Below are 14,085 nucleotides of genomic sequence, written 5' to 3' on the forward strand. Positions count from 1 at the left end.
AGCAAATCAAAAGGCCTTTTTCCATAATACATATTTGTTTGCCTACATTTGCATAAAGAATCTGTTAAAGGCTACGTGTGTGGGGGGGGCACATGCAGGGAATGAGATGAGATGGGACAAAACTGGGAGCAAGGTTCCCAATGTACATCTTATATCATTTTAATCTTTGAGTCAAATAGTTTTTCCTGTACTAAATCATTCCTTCTGGCTGACTGAAGTACTTAGCATTTTTGACAATCTCTACCTTCTGCTTTGAAATTCCTGACTGTTCTTTGATGACCCTTCTCTCACTTCCTGGAAAAGGAAGTAGTGGGAGTTTCCTCAAGGTTTAACCCACTTTTCCTCCCCTTGAAAACTGCTTGCACATCTGCAAGGCTTACCTTCTGAGTGTGCAGGCTCTTCAGTTTTGGTTCCCATCTCCAAAGATACTTCCAGCTGGTTATCACTGTTACCTAAAGCAACATCTCTAATTTTACTTTGGCAACTCTCGTGCCTGAACTCATAAACAGATCCTTCAATTTTTTTTTTTTTGTATCTATCCTCCTGTTTTTATTTCAGGCGTTAAAAATACCTAGTTTCTTACAAAAAAAAGTCTTGATGTAGCATCCTGTTACCTGTTAGGATCATTCATTTCAGTGCATGCTCTGTGCCAGGCACTGTACTAAGCAGTGGGGTACAATGGTCAGCTGATGAGACTAGAGAGGACAATAGGTGAGAAGAGAAGGAGGTAAATTTGGAAATGTAGATGGCAGCCAGACCTTGAGAACCTTGTTGAAAATATGGATATCTGGTGGTTTTATTCTAAGCCATGGAAAGCCACTAGAAGGCTTTAGGCTGGATAATGACTTCATCAGATTTGCTTTTAAAAATACCATCCCAGCGATTACGTATAGACTGGATTGGGGACGGGGGAACTGAAATGAATGCCAAGCAAGATCAGAACTGACAGGCTTCATGATGGACTAAATCAGAGATGTGAAGCAGCTATGGGCTTGAATAGTTAGGTGAGCGGAGGTGTCGTTTACTGACAAGGGAAAGATCAAGGAAGCAGATTTGACAAGGAAGGTGGAGGGATTTGTCCACTAGACTTAAGAGGTTGATAGGCAATTAAGTCAATGAGGTAGACCAGAAAGATCAGGAGATCAGAAAAGCCAGGGTTGGAGCTGAATGAACTCATCTGGGGGTGGGGTGGGGGGGCAACATGACGGGAAAACAAAATTCAGAACTGAGCCCAGGGGCACACCAAGATTTAGAGTTCAGTCAGAGGACAAAGGAGAGTCAGAAAGGCCGGCGAGGTGAATATTGCTACATAGGATTTTAGCATGCAACAAAGGAGGGCTTGGGTATGAGTGCTGGTGAAACCCAACACTCACGACCAGATAGAAGAGGATGAAAGGGCGCAGGAAATAAATATATTAGACATAGAAGGAAATCCAGGAGCTGTGGTATCAGGAGGCAAATGGTCATGTCTGGTGGACTAGGGACAGCTTTTCTACAGGAATGACAGAGGCAGAAAACACATTGGAAGAGAATCGGGAGGGAGAGAACATTTCTCCAGGGGAAAGATGGGACAGTCACTGGTAAGGTAGGAGTTAGAACATGAGCCCCAAACAGGTTTTTACCATGGGATGGACTTGAGCATGCTGACTGGCAAGGACCCCAGCTAGTCTAATCACAAGAAAGAAGGGCTAACTGGAGAATGAAAAGTACCCAAGGGGGCAGGAAGGGAAAGGACCCCAAGCCCTGGAGGAATCAGTGGTCAAAGGGGAAGCACCTCTCTCTGCTCATGGTTGGGAAGCAGGAATCTGGGTGAATTTTTCTGATCCCGGCAGTATTCTGTGTAGTAAGGGACACAGGATGCTTGCTGAGTACTGCCAAGGTCTCAATGCTGGCTGGTTACAGTACTTATAAGAGCCCCCTCCACCCAGCAATGCTGCTTTTGGGTGCATTTTGGGCAACAGAATTTTTCCGGAGTGGGGATTTTGTCAAATGTAGGTGTCAATAGCAACCATGTTATTGAAATTATGGGCTATAAAATCTAGACTGGATTAGGAGGAAAGTGAGAAAAAGAGGAAGGATGATGGATTGGAAAAAAGGAAATAGGCCAGTGTTCTGGGGTTGCTGCTGGATCATGACACAGCCAAGGAGGAATGGGATCCAGCTGGTTGGGAAGACAGGAGGTCAAGGTCAAGAATGCTGAAGTTAGTGATTCTGGAGAAGGGCAAATTTTGGTGAGTATGGGAGTGTGTGGCTGGGGTGGTCTGGAGGAAGGAGTGTAGAAGCCTGGCTTTTAGCACAGACTTTCTACATATACACTAAACTCACCTAAGGGAAAGGCAGGGCATGCCACCAAGGAGGGCTGAGTAAGATGCTCAAGTCTTAACTGTCACCTTTTTAATTCTTCAACATATCCCCGCTTTGCCACTGATGCATTTTTAATATGTCCAAAGTCTTTGTTGATAAAGGCCTTCATAGTTTTTGCAATGTCAATTTCTTAAAAAACAAACAAACAAGCATTTATGTCATGGCAGGGTGGTCAAGTTGGTTGGAGCATTGTCCTGATGCACCAGGGTTGTGGGTTTGGTCCCTGGTCTGGGCACATATAAGAATCCACCAATGAAGGCATGGATAAGTGGAACAAGTTCATGTTTCTCACCCTAAAATCAATTAAAGAAAAATAGCACTTATTTCTAACAGACTGGCTCTCAAGATGTTTTTGAAGTGTTCACCTCTTCTCACTAATTGTTTCCAAGTGTTTATCTGAATACTATCTGGGTTCTTCATATGGTTGAACCAGTTACTGACACATTTCAAATAAATAAGTGAATATATATGACATGCTTCAAGCAGTGCCCAGCTCACCGTAAGCAGTCAATCAATGTTACTTATTGCTAATTAAATTATTCTGAGCTGCCGTTCCTCCATAAAATGGGTTTGCTATCACACAGCATTCTGAGAATTAAATCCAACACAACCATACCTGGGAGTTAGCAAGTATTAGTATCTCTCCCTCCCTCCCCTTTGCCATTCTAGAGGTGTTTCATAATCACATGTCTCAACAAGTCTTATTTTAGCAGCTAATGGTAAAGCAGCAGCTGTTGAGGTGGGAAACACCTCCCCTTTAGAAGGCTCTAATGTTCCTCAGCAGCATGGCGGCACTCAAGCTGCACAGGGATCGCCAGGTGGGTGTTTTCTGGACAGAGCTGGCTGGTTCTCATCCTTGGGAGCAGCAGTGGTGGGATGCGGCACAGCCCTAAGCAGGAATCTTGCCTCTTCTCTCTTCTAGGGCTCTTACTCCAAATGCAAATAAGGGTGAAAACAAAACAACAGAAGGCAGAAAGAGAATATCCATTTCTCTTGGAGAATTTGAAACTTGCACTGTGGCAGGCAGCAGGAACAAGGAGCAGAAGCCCACCACCAACCTGCCAACAAAAAACATACCAAGGCAAGACAGACAAAATCGAGGCCCAATTCAGATGCTGAGTCTTGGCTAGCTTTTAGGTGTGGAGCAGGGAGAGAAGGAAGAATAGAAAAAATATAAACATTCAATAAATGAGCAAATTAATTTGCAGAATAAAACAGGAAACCACAATAAATGCTTAGCAGCCAAACACATTTATTAGTCTTTTTTCTTTTTTTTTCCAGGAACCCAAAAATATTTTGTAGTTATAATGTAAGCAACTGAGTTGCACATAATACAATCATATCTTTCCAAAATAAAATAAAATAAAAAACTAAACAAAAACAAAAATAAGCCATTTAAAAGCCCCCCAAAAACCCTTCAGAAAACTCTTATATATGCATTACATCATCTCTCAGTTTTAATGAAATGACGAAGACTTAATTCCTTATTACTCAACCTGTCACAATCCAATAAAACACCACCCTTTAGTTTTTTTTTTGCTTTTGCTTTTTTTTTTGAAATCCAGCATGAGAAATACAGTACCTGCTATGGCAAAAAATACACATAAAATGCAACTTTTCAGCTTATTTGTACATTAGTAGAGTTTAACATTTTATTGTTTTTTTAAGTGAACCAGTGATTTTAAGTACCACTATACTAAAGTAAAATAAAATACAGAAAAGGGGGGCCCAGCCTGCCATGCAAGTGCACCTCTAAAGTGCCTAGTTTCTGTGTCCATGTAAAACCAGTAATATCAGGAGCAATTTCAACATATGGGAGTTTGATTAAACCTCTATGCTTAAGAAAAAATAAAAAAACAATGCCATCTCCTTCCTTTTCTCCCCTCAAACTTCCTTGAATTATTACATCATCCACTTTCTCTATTGCCCACCGGAAGAGAGGAAAGAAAGCCACCAAAATAATATTGTAAAAGCTATTTCAAGTATAAGAAAAACAAAACACTTCTAGGTAACCTGCAGAGAGCATCAGCATTGTGCAGCTATTCAGTCGTTTACAGGTATTGTTTCTGCTGACAGTGTTTCAGATGAGAGGATTTTTACTGTACCTTCCTGTTACCTGTTTTTGTGCAAAGTTGGAAAGCTGCCTTTTAAATCTCCAGCCTCTTTTTGATGTCCTTCTCTGCACCTTCTGTTCAAAGTGGGCAAAGAGAGAAGTGAAGGGAGGAGGTTGGAGGAAGGGAGCAACATGTCACAAGTCATTGAAGTGGGTTCTCCGTCTCTCCTCCTCTGCACCCCTCCAGTCCCCTCACTGGTCTTGTTCACCGTCAGTGACTAACTCTCACTGCAGAGGTTCCGTTACTCAGTTTCCTGATTTGGTAGGATGTATTTTACTCTGTAAACATAGCCCCCTAGGATTATGGAACCCAAAGCAGCATTTACATCTCCATCTAAGTGGAGAAAGACAAAATAGTCCAGAAATCTTTCCTCAGGTTGTTTTTGTTGTCTGTTTTTGGTTCTCAAAACAGGGATGGGTTGGAGGTGGGCACAGAATTTGAAGTTGTAAGCAAATAGTGGAGAATTAGGAGCTGGCACAGCTGAGCTCTTGAGTCTGCCTTTTTCCCCCTCCCTCCCAGAATGAATTTTTTTTAAACCTATTAAAAATGTCCCTGCACCTTAAGTCATACTGAGGTTAAGGCCAAGGGTGCAGAATCTTGTGCACGTGTCTCTGTGAGCACATTCGCGGTGCATGCACCATTTTTGATGTCTTCTGTGAGATCACTGGACACACTTTGGTCACTGGTACGGGTGCAAAGGATGGTGGTTGGGGAGTGAGTGTCCCAGGAAAGAAGTGCAGAGATCAGCAAAGCCCTTTGGGAGGATCATAGAGGGATAAGGTCAGGAAGAACTTTTGATGGATCAGAGGACTGATAGAAAAAAAAATCTCCAAACAAACAGAAATAAAATCCCAAGGTTGATAGGGCCCAAATCGGTAGGTGGTGAATATACATGCATTTATAATCAAGTTTCTTCCCCTCAAAGGAAGTCGTCATGTATAAGTCAAAACTAAAAAAGGGCTTCTTGACAGATGCCCGGGTTTAACATGGGGGGGAGAGGGTTGTTTGTAAAGAAGCTATTCAAAATGACTCATTCTGGCCCTGCCTTGAAAGTGGCCAGCCAAATCTAGGAGGGCAGTAGCTGACAGATCCCTACAAGCAGCATTAGTTAAACTTTTGTCCCTTAACCTAATGTCAGCCAAGCCTCATAGAGGGGCAATGTCTGAGGGTGCACATGCCTTTCAGGGCGGTTGTTTGCACATCTCAGATGAGTTGCCTTGTAAGTAAGAAACCAACACATTTCCAGCTTCTTGAAGTGATGAAGTTGTGAATTCTATAGCATCAAACTGAAATGCCAGGGACTAATCCCCGTTGTGAATTACAGAATGCTGCTGTGTGTGTGTGTGTGTGTGTGTGTGTGTGTGTGTGAATGCGGAAGGTTGAAAGCTCAAGGTCTCCGGTGGAAAACAATCCTGAACCCTGGAGGGGATGAGTCTTCCTAGAGAGAGAAATTCAGACAGTCCCCGCCCTTGAGCTAGAAGGCTGGAATAGATGACATCTATTCAAAACAGGCATCAGACACTGGCCTGCTGCCACTGTGAATGGGAAGCTGCCGAGAGAACACCGACCCACAGTGCAAGTCCATGCCCTGACCTGTTCTGTTTTCTCTTCTGCAACATGAAAGAATAAAATCCAAAACTTCTGATGGCTTAAAAAAAGAGAAAAACATCATATTTTAGGGTTACTTTCACAGCAAAAAAAATTACAAAAGTTATCTACATGTTCCTATTTTCAAAAGGATAACCCACTTTTGTCAGAAAAGGAGTGGGGAGTCAAGGGCTACACTGCAGGGGAAATGCACCTCGAGGTATTACTTTGTGTTAGACAGTTGAAACGTCAGGATTTTAATTTTTTGTTTTGTTTTTTGTCTAAAGGCAATCTAACAGATTGAAACCCTGATAAGATTGTACCCGTGCAGCCTCGCCCGGGCACAAGGAGACTGTGGTCAAGTCTGTAACGTGTTACAGTACAGTGGACAACAACAAGAGCTGCCGCGTGGAAACACTGAACACAGGCAGGACAACCTCTTGTGCACGATACTGTATGTTGCAAATAATGCCTAGACCAGAGCAATGCAGGTGCCGAGAGTCACCACAGGCAAGACCCACAAAGGAATTCTGTGAGGACAAACAGAAGGCTGTAGCCGTTCCCGTGTCAAACACCCCACTGCTTGCTGGCTATATACAGCTTAATAAACGCCAGGGAAGCAGAGAGGTCATGTTTGGCTGAGGGGTAGTGGATGGGGAAGAGAATCCTTTTTTGCCTGCCGAGCAATAGTCTTCTTTCCCTTACAACAAGACAGTTTCCTTATAATTAAGTTCACTTAGAAGGGACTAAGAAGGAAGAACAAAAAATTAAGAAGGAGTGAGGAGGAAAAGGTTTTTGAAGTTGACATAAAGACGAACTTTAAGGTCAGTATGAGTGAGGCATGGTTTCCTGAGCTTGAAAGGGTTCTGAATTCAGGAAAGGATGAGTACTTTACCCCAGAGCACACGAGGGGCTTTGGGGCCCCACTGTCCCACTGGGTTGTTAACACTGCATGGCTGGGATGGAGGGTCCTGTACCACCTTGGTCTTGCTGGGCCACCAGGCCTGCCAGTGACCACAGGAGGACCCAGAGGTCTCTGCGCCTCACTGTACTGACCTTATTACTGCTTCCTGCTCTCACTCCCCTTCTCCGCCAGGACATGGGATACCATGGACACAGAAACCATAGAACAAGATGCAAAGCTACTTCCTTCCCCTTTCTGCCCTCTCTTCCCCCCTTCTGCAGAATGCATAGTTACAATTCACGTTAACAAATAAAGCAATGATGACCACATATGGGACCTTTTTTTTTTTTGAAAAAAGAAAAAATCCAACAACCTCTTCTTAAATTCAGTATCAAAATTCACATTTGCATAATAATACATTTCAAGGCCATTAGAGAGGAATGAGAGTGAAGCACGAGAGCGGCAGCATCTCTCCTCCCTTTGTCTTCCTGAATGAAGCTGAAGGAATCTTGCGGGAGGGACTGGTTTCCTCTTTGGGGAGTTCTGAGGAATTATGGAAATGGCCCTTAGCGTTCACTTGATATTTCTTTAGAAGATCAGGAGTGGGGAGAAGAGGTGGAATCGTTTAAAACAAACAAAAACAAATGAAGAGACACTGCAGGTTTCTATGTTTAGCTATAATAGTTCTGAAGAAATAAAATATGATTTCAGATTTTTCTCTTTTCTTTTTCAAACACTTCCATCTTATTCTTTCAAAAGCCTTTTCCTTGTGTGTATTACCCTGTTCGCATAAACAGCAATGTGAAGTGACTTCCATTTGGAAAAATAGTTGCCTTCTCAGGACACAGACTCTGAGGATGGAAATGTGCTGCCCGCTCTGCACGCAGACGCTAGCAAACGCCTCCTGGACATGCATGAATGTGTCACAAACATCACCATATTTCAGTTCTCCAGTGCTTACAGAAAAACAAAAAGTAAAACCACCACACGTGCACACACACATATACACGAAGAAAACTAGGTAATGCAGATAGAGAATTCAACCTGCACTCTTGGACTAACCTGGGTCTGTCACCTGTGCACCACCACCGCACTGCACTGCCCCCTCTCCCAAGCCCCAGAACTCTTCCACACAACGCTACACTGTGCAATATTGATGCTAATGAAAGCAACAGCTGCCCCTGGAGACTGCCAGGAGAGGCGCTGACTTCCCTAAAGACTAGGCTGACCGTCTTTCTGTTTCATCCTAATGGATTGCTTCTTCTTAAAGCAGACGGTCTCTGTACTCACAAAGGCACATTCAGAAATACTACACTTAAGCAAATAATTCCTTGGACAAAATTAAAAAGGGGGCAGAGGTGGTGTTTTGAACACATTTATTCTAATTTATCCCGAAATTTCTGGAACGAAGTGTATGCTGAACGCACCACTTACTGAGAAACTGTACTACCTTTAAAAGGTACGTAACTTCTTTAATGGTTCCAAAGGTTTTTTTCCCTTGGCTTTGTATAGATATACCCCTCTTTTTCATTTTTGGTGAACACTTGTAGAATAAATACCTTCCTCTCCATAAAGCTCTGCTGTAAGGCTAGTCCTGTAAGGCCGCTCTACCTCACCTCCAGTCCCCTCTTACAACCCAGCCCTCTGAGAGGTGTGCACACCTTTCAGTAGTCCAAGGAGAAGGACTGCCAACTGCAGTAAGAGGTCCAAGAAAGCAGGGGAGGAGAAGGGAAAGAAAAGCACTTTATTTCACAACTTTGCTACAATATTGTAAGTTACCCTCACCACTTGTCTTTCACTGCTCACCACTAGCTGTAAAAAGGAATTTCACTTTTAAAAAAAACAATCCCAACTTCTTAATATTGCCTTGAAATGGGTCAGTTACAATTGAGATTTTTCCCAAAGCAATGATTTTTAGTTTGAAATCAGAATTGAGGCACACGATGCTTTAAGGAAACACTTTCTTCAGAAATTTTAAAAACAGAACATCTCTCATCTTTATCTGACCTTTCCCCTCCCAGGATCAAAACAAGTGTTGGCAGAATGAAGAACTAATGGAGCCTTGCAGAGACCCCATGGTCAGGGTAGTACCATTTTTCCTGGTGTGTGGTTTCTTGGTGAAAACAAATTCAGGTGTGGAACTAAGTGAAAAGGGAAGTTTTAAATTCTGTGAGGCAAGCACTGGCAGTTCCAGTCACTTTCGCTATTTCTGGTGGTGGTAGCAGGTCACTAAAGAGATTGACAGCTTAAAAACCACTCAAATCTTACAATACTTGGTAATTACTCCAGATCTAGTCCAAATGACCACCCACAGGGCACCACAGATGCCCAGCTGGTGGGGAGGCACTGTCTCCTGACCAGTGCCCCATCGCCATCCTGGGAATGCTCATGGCCTCTTTTCTTTGGCAGTGTGGGTGGGGAGGAGGCATTCTGAGCGGGGCAGGGAGGGCCAATGTTTGATTTTTAAGTTACTACATCGTTTAGAGTTTGAAGTTGGTAATTATTTCAAATATAAAGAATATGATACCAGCACCTCCTCTGTCAAATTTAAGGTCAAGAAAACACCACCGTCAAATGGGGACCACCTCTGAAAATACACACACCTTTGGCACTGGCCATAAGCCTACAGATAATTTTACAAGGGTGTGCTCTAACTCTGTAACTATATGTAACAGTTTATGTTTTTAAATATATTGACAATGTCCTTGACAACATCATGGATATTTGCTTGTTTCTAGACTGCGTGAACACCCTGCACTTGCAAATAAGAAAACAGAGGGGGTGTGGCATGGGGTGCAGCAGAGGGAAAGAGCAAGAGCATATTTTCCGTCTAACAGTTGACAATTCACTGTATACACGCAGGCTAGAATATTTTCATCTGCACTACCACATGCAGCCTTGTTGTATACTCACAGGAGGGCAAACAAAGAGTAGGATTTCTTTTTGCAGTAACACTAAGAAGCGTAGTTAATGCATAGACATGAAGTGTGACAAAACTTGGCAAAAACACTTGAAAAGAAAAGTTTAACTAAAATATGTATCTTTACTCCTAGCTAAAGACCTTATAGATAATTAAAACAAAAGAAAAACCCAACCCCCCCCAAATAACAAAGTGTCATATGTTGAATGTGATCTCTGAGGACAGGGGGAGAAGGGAACCTTTTCTACATAAAGACTCTACTGTTCCCTAATCTTAGAGATGGCTGTCACAGCCAAGTCTGCTGAAAACATCCTGTTTACACTGCAAAGGAAAACAGGCTTGGCTTAAGCAGTTTGCTCAGCACACAGACATCTTCATTCTGTTTAAGAGTCAAGATGCCAGAATATAAAAAATAAAAAGTACACAGCATCTGAGGTCGATATGGAATCTGGCTGTTAACTCCACAAAAAATGCCCCCTCTCCCCACAAGAGTGGAGAAAGTGAGAGTGAATATTTGCAACAAGTTAACAGCCTGTGAAATTTTAGTTTCTGCTAGATGTATTGGTAAAAGCTCTTCCAAATTCTTAGGAATTTCTTTTCCTTTTTTTTTGTTGCATATCTTATACACCACATTCAACCCACAGGAATTTGGAAGAACCAACTGCTAATTTATGCTACATTCATGTCAAAAGAGGTGGGAAAGTTCTTGGAACAGGAGCCATAGTAATAGAAAATCAAACTGCTATAAATAAAACAAACCGAATGGCAGTCAATGGATCATGTTGCTTTACTGGGGGACAATGATGAAAGATTTTGGATTGGAATCTTAACTTGTAGCACTGCTAAGTCAATTCCTATGAATGTTGAAAATGAAAAACATCAAGGACTAGGGACTGAGGGATCAGAGATCCACATGAGATCTCTGCTAAGTGGATCAGTTGAGACACATCCACTTTTTCACAGTGTCTCGGAGATACGAACTAAAATTAGGTCATGGCACTGGATCTCAACTGCCAGTAGAGGTCCCCAGTCTGATGGAAGACATCCCTTCCCCTTCTAGTGCTTCTTTTCTTTTGGCTACTCAGGTGGTAGACAGAAACCAAGTTCGTGATGTTTGGAAGAAAGACACCTCCAGCCACTAGTAATCAAATGTTTAAAGAAATAAAGGAAAACTAGTAAAAGTTGGAAATTCAAATTTACATGATCAAAATGTTCATAAAAATCTATGTAATGAGAGGTGACCAGCAAGCCTCTGTACACATGCCAGAATGTGGTGGAAGAGAAGATGCTCCCACACAATTTTCTAAGTGGTTTGAAGACACCTAACCTCTCAGCAGATATGGCTCTTGCCAAAGAATACCATGGAAAGAAGAGTTTTTCTCTTCCATTACATCTCACTATATCTTGTTCTTAGGTCACTGCCAACCAATAAAGCAAAGCTTCCAGCAAGTTGATTAAAAAAAAAAAAAAAAAAGGTTGGGGGGGGGAGAGGGGTTGATGGGAAGGGAGGAGACGAAGTAAAAGAACAGAGAAACATAAACCCCTTTCTATTGGCCCAACGCAAAGAGATTGCCCAAATCACTGCAGTTGCCACATGGATGCACCCGAGCAAGTTGATGCACAGTAGTGGAGGGCAACAATACAAGGAAGGGTCTTGGCATTCCACGTTATCAAGACAGAAAAGCACATGTAACTTCCTTGTTTATTTATTTATTTTAAATGTAGCCGACTTGCCGTTGGGGCCTCTCCAGAACCACTCCAATTTCTTAAATGGGCAAGTACTTTAATCTCTGTGGAGTGACCGGACCACCTGCACATACACGCGTGTCCCTCTTGCTTAGGATGTCTGGGTGTATGTACGAAGGCACTAAAGCGGTTTTAGAGAAATTGCAGGCAGCAATCCCACCCACTCCCTTTACCTGTTGAGTGGAAGTTTCTTTCCCACTGGGAAGCTTAGATGTTTAAAAGAAGCTGTGGTCATGCTTAGGAATTCTGACCCCCGGCCCCAGGAGGGAAAACAAAAGGAGAACTGGACATTACCAAAAACTGAAAGGAAACACTCCACATCTCCTGCTGAGGGATGGGGATAATTAAGCAGCAGATCTTCAAAACAGCAATTAAAATGAGCACAACAGTAGCTGGGAGCGAAAAAATTAAAATCACTTGTTTCTTATTAGATTCTTCTATTATTTTCTTCTCCTGCCATAACAAATGGAGGTAAGACAGATATTTTTCATTAATAGACAGTTGATAATTTTTCTCTAGTAATGCCTATATTTAAAATTTGTTCCAAAAATTATTAACCTATATTTCCTAACTCTTTACATAGATTCTCAGCAATCCAACTGCACTATTTTACAGGTTAGGGTTACTTTTTTTTAGCTGTTGTTTCTTTCTTTCTTTTGTTGGTAGGGCTGGGGGACAGGGAGAAGGGTTCCTTTAAAAAAATAAAATTAGTAGGGGAGATTTCAGTTCAGTCTTAAATGGAAAGGAACAAAGTGATGAAATTCCCATTTATATACACTAAACACTCTCCCGTTAAATTACACACAATTTCAAAAGAATCTGTGACAGAGCTCTGATGAAGCTCAATCCTTCTCCCATATTTTTAAGATAATGAATTTATCTGTTGCTGCTAAATTGATCATATTTAAAAAATATTTCTTTCTACATGTTTTAAAATGTGTGATCCCCAGTATGACAATAATGTTTAGAGACTTTTTTACATTTTTAAGTAAAAATTGTTTAAACTTTTTGAAGTTTCAGGAACTTGTAAAAGTTTATTAACAGGAAAGAAACAGCCATCTATCTAGGATAAGATACGGTTAAATAAACCATCTTCAAAAAACTGGCTTCCTACCCTAGAATTCCTGAGAATGCTTGCAAATTTTAAAGCAGGAAAATAAATGTTAAAAAACAAAACAGAAAACACTGTTAAATGCTCCCAGAGTTAGTCTTCATCTAAAATATATATTTATATGTATATATATAGATATATATACGCACTTTTTGGTCTTTTTTAAAAGTTTAAAATTTTTTTCCCTTTAAGCTTATGATGGAAGAACATTTTAGCTTCTCATGTTTATTTTTATATGTTTCAAATCCCTCATTATGTCTTGTAAACAAGAGGGGCTCTAGCACCCGGCTTTCACCGTAGTATGGTAAGGAACTCAACTAACCCATAGTGCAGGTCAAGGAACTCAGAGGCAAGAAGGGTGGAGGGTGGGGAAGGACATGGCAGGAAACCAAGAGCGCAGGGTCACTCATGGATCTCAGGAGCCTTGGGACATGCTCCTAGCCCAGGGACACTAAGGTTGAGCCTTCTGTAGATGTCTGAACACAGCTGCTCTTCACCTGGAGGGCACCATTTGACAGGGTTTTGCTCCACACACAGAGAGCAGTCAGTAGGGGCTGGGAGGAGACATTGTGTATGTGGGCAGAGGTGGAAGGGGCATGGTGGTGATGAAAACCGGAGAGCAGGGAGAGGGCACAGTTAGTTTTCTACAAGGCATCCAATGTGACCAAACCAATGCTGGAAACTCAAGTGTGACCACCTACCCATGAAGGGTTCATCAAGATTTGTGTAAGAGAATGCTCACTTGAATTATGCATGTCAATCTCTTTTGAGGCTAGGTTTATAATCAACAGGGTAAGCCGAGTGGACTACAGAATTCCCATTCTTTGTCTCACAAAACCACTTGAATGCATTTTTGTCTTTTCCTATACACACCTACCCACCCACCCACCCACCCACTTACACACAGACACAAGCTAAAAATCAAATACATTAGGCATTGTTGTATCCTTCACTGAAGATGCTAAATTAGAAAGAAAAACTCCTTTGTCCTCACTAGCAGCAAGTTATGGAGGACAGTAGAGGTCTGCTCCCACCAAGGGTTGGAATGGGCAGGTATTTGCTGGTACAGAATGTCGGCACTTCATGTTAAACAGTATAATGCAGATTGGGATGTCCACACAAGTGCTAGCAGGTTACTGGCATATGCCCCCTCCCCCCACCCCACCCACCATCTGCTCTGTATAAAGGGGTACCCCTTCAGGGCTGCTGTAACTCTCTTCACAAAAAGCAGTTTGATACATTTTGATTCCAACATAAGTACATACACGTTGGTGATAACTGCGGATTAAAAGTTGCCTCCTATTCGGCCCAGAGTACTAATACATTGATGCTTAAAAAA

The sequence above is a fragment of the Artibeus jamaicensis genome, unplaced genomic scaffold, assembly GCF_021234435.1.
Source record: "Artibeus jamaicensis isolate MK-2021 breed Jamaican fruit bat unplaced genomic scaffold, CSHL_Jam_final contig_233, whole genome shotgun sequence".
In the NCBI taxonomy this organism is placed as follows: domain Eukaryota; kingdom Metazoa; phylum Chordata; class Mammalia; order Chiroptera; family Phyllostomidae; genus Artibeus; species Artibeus jamaicensis.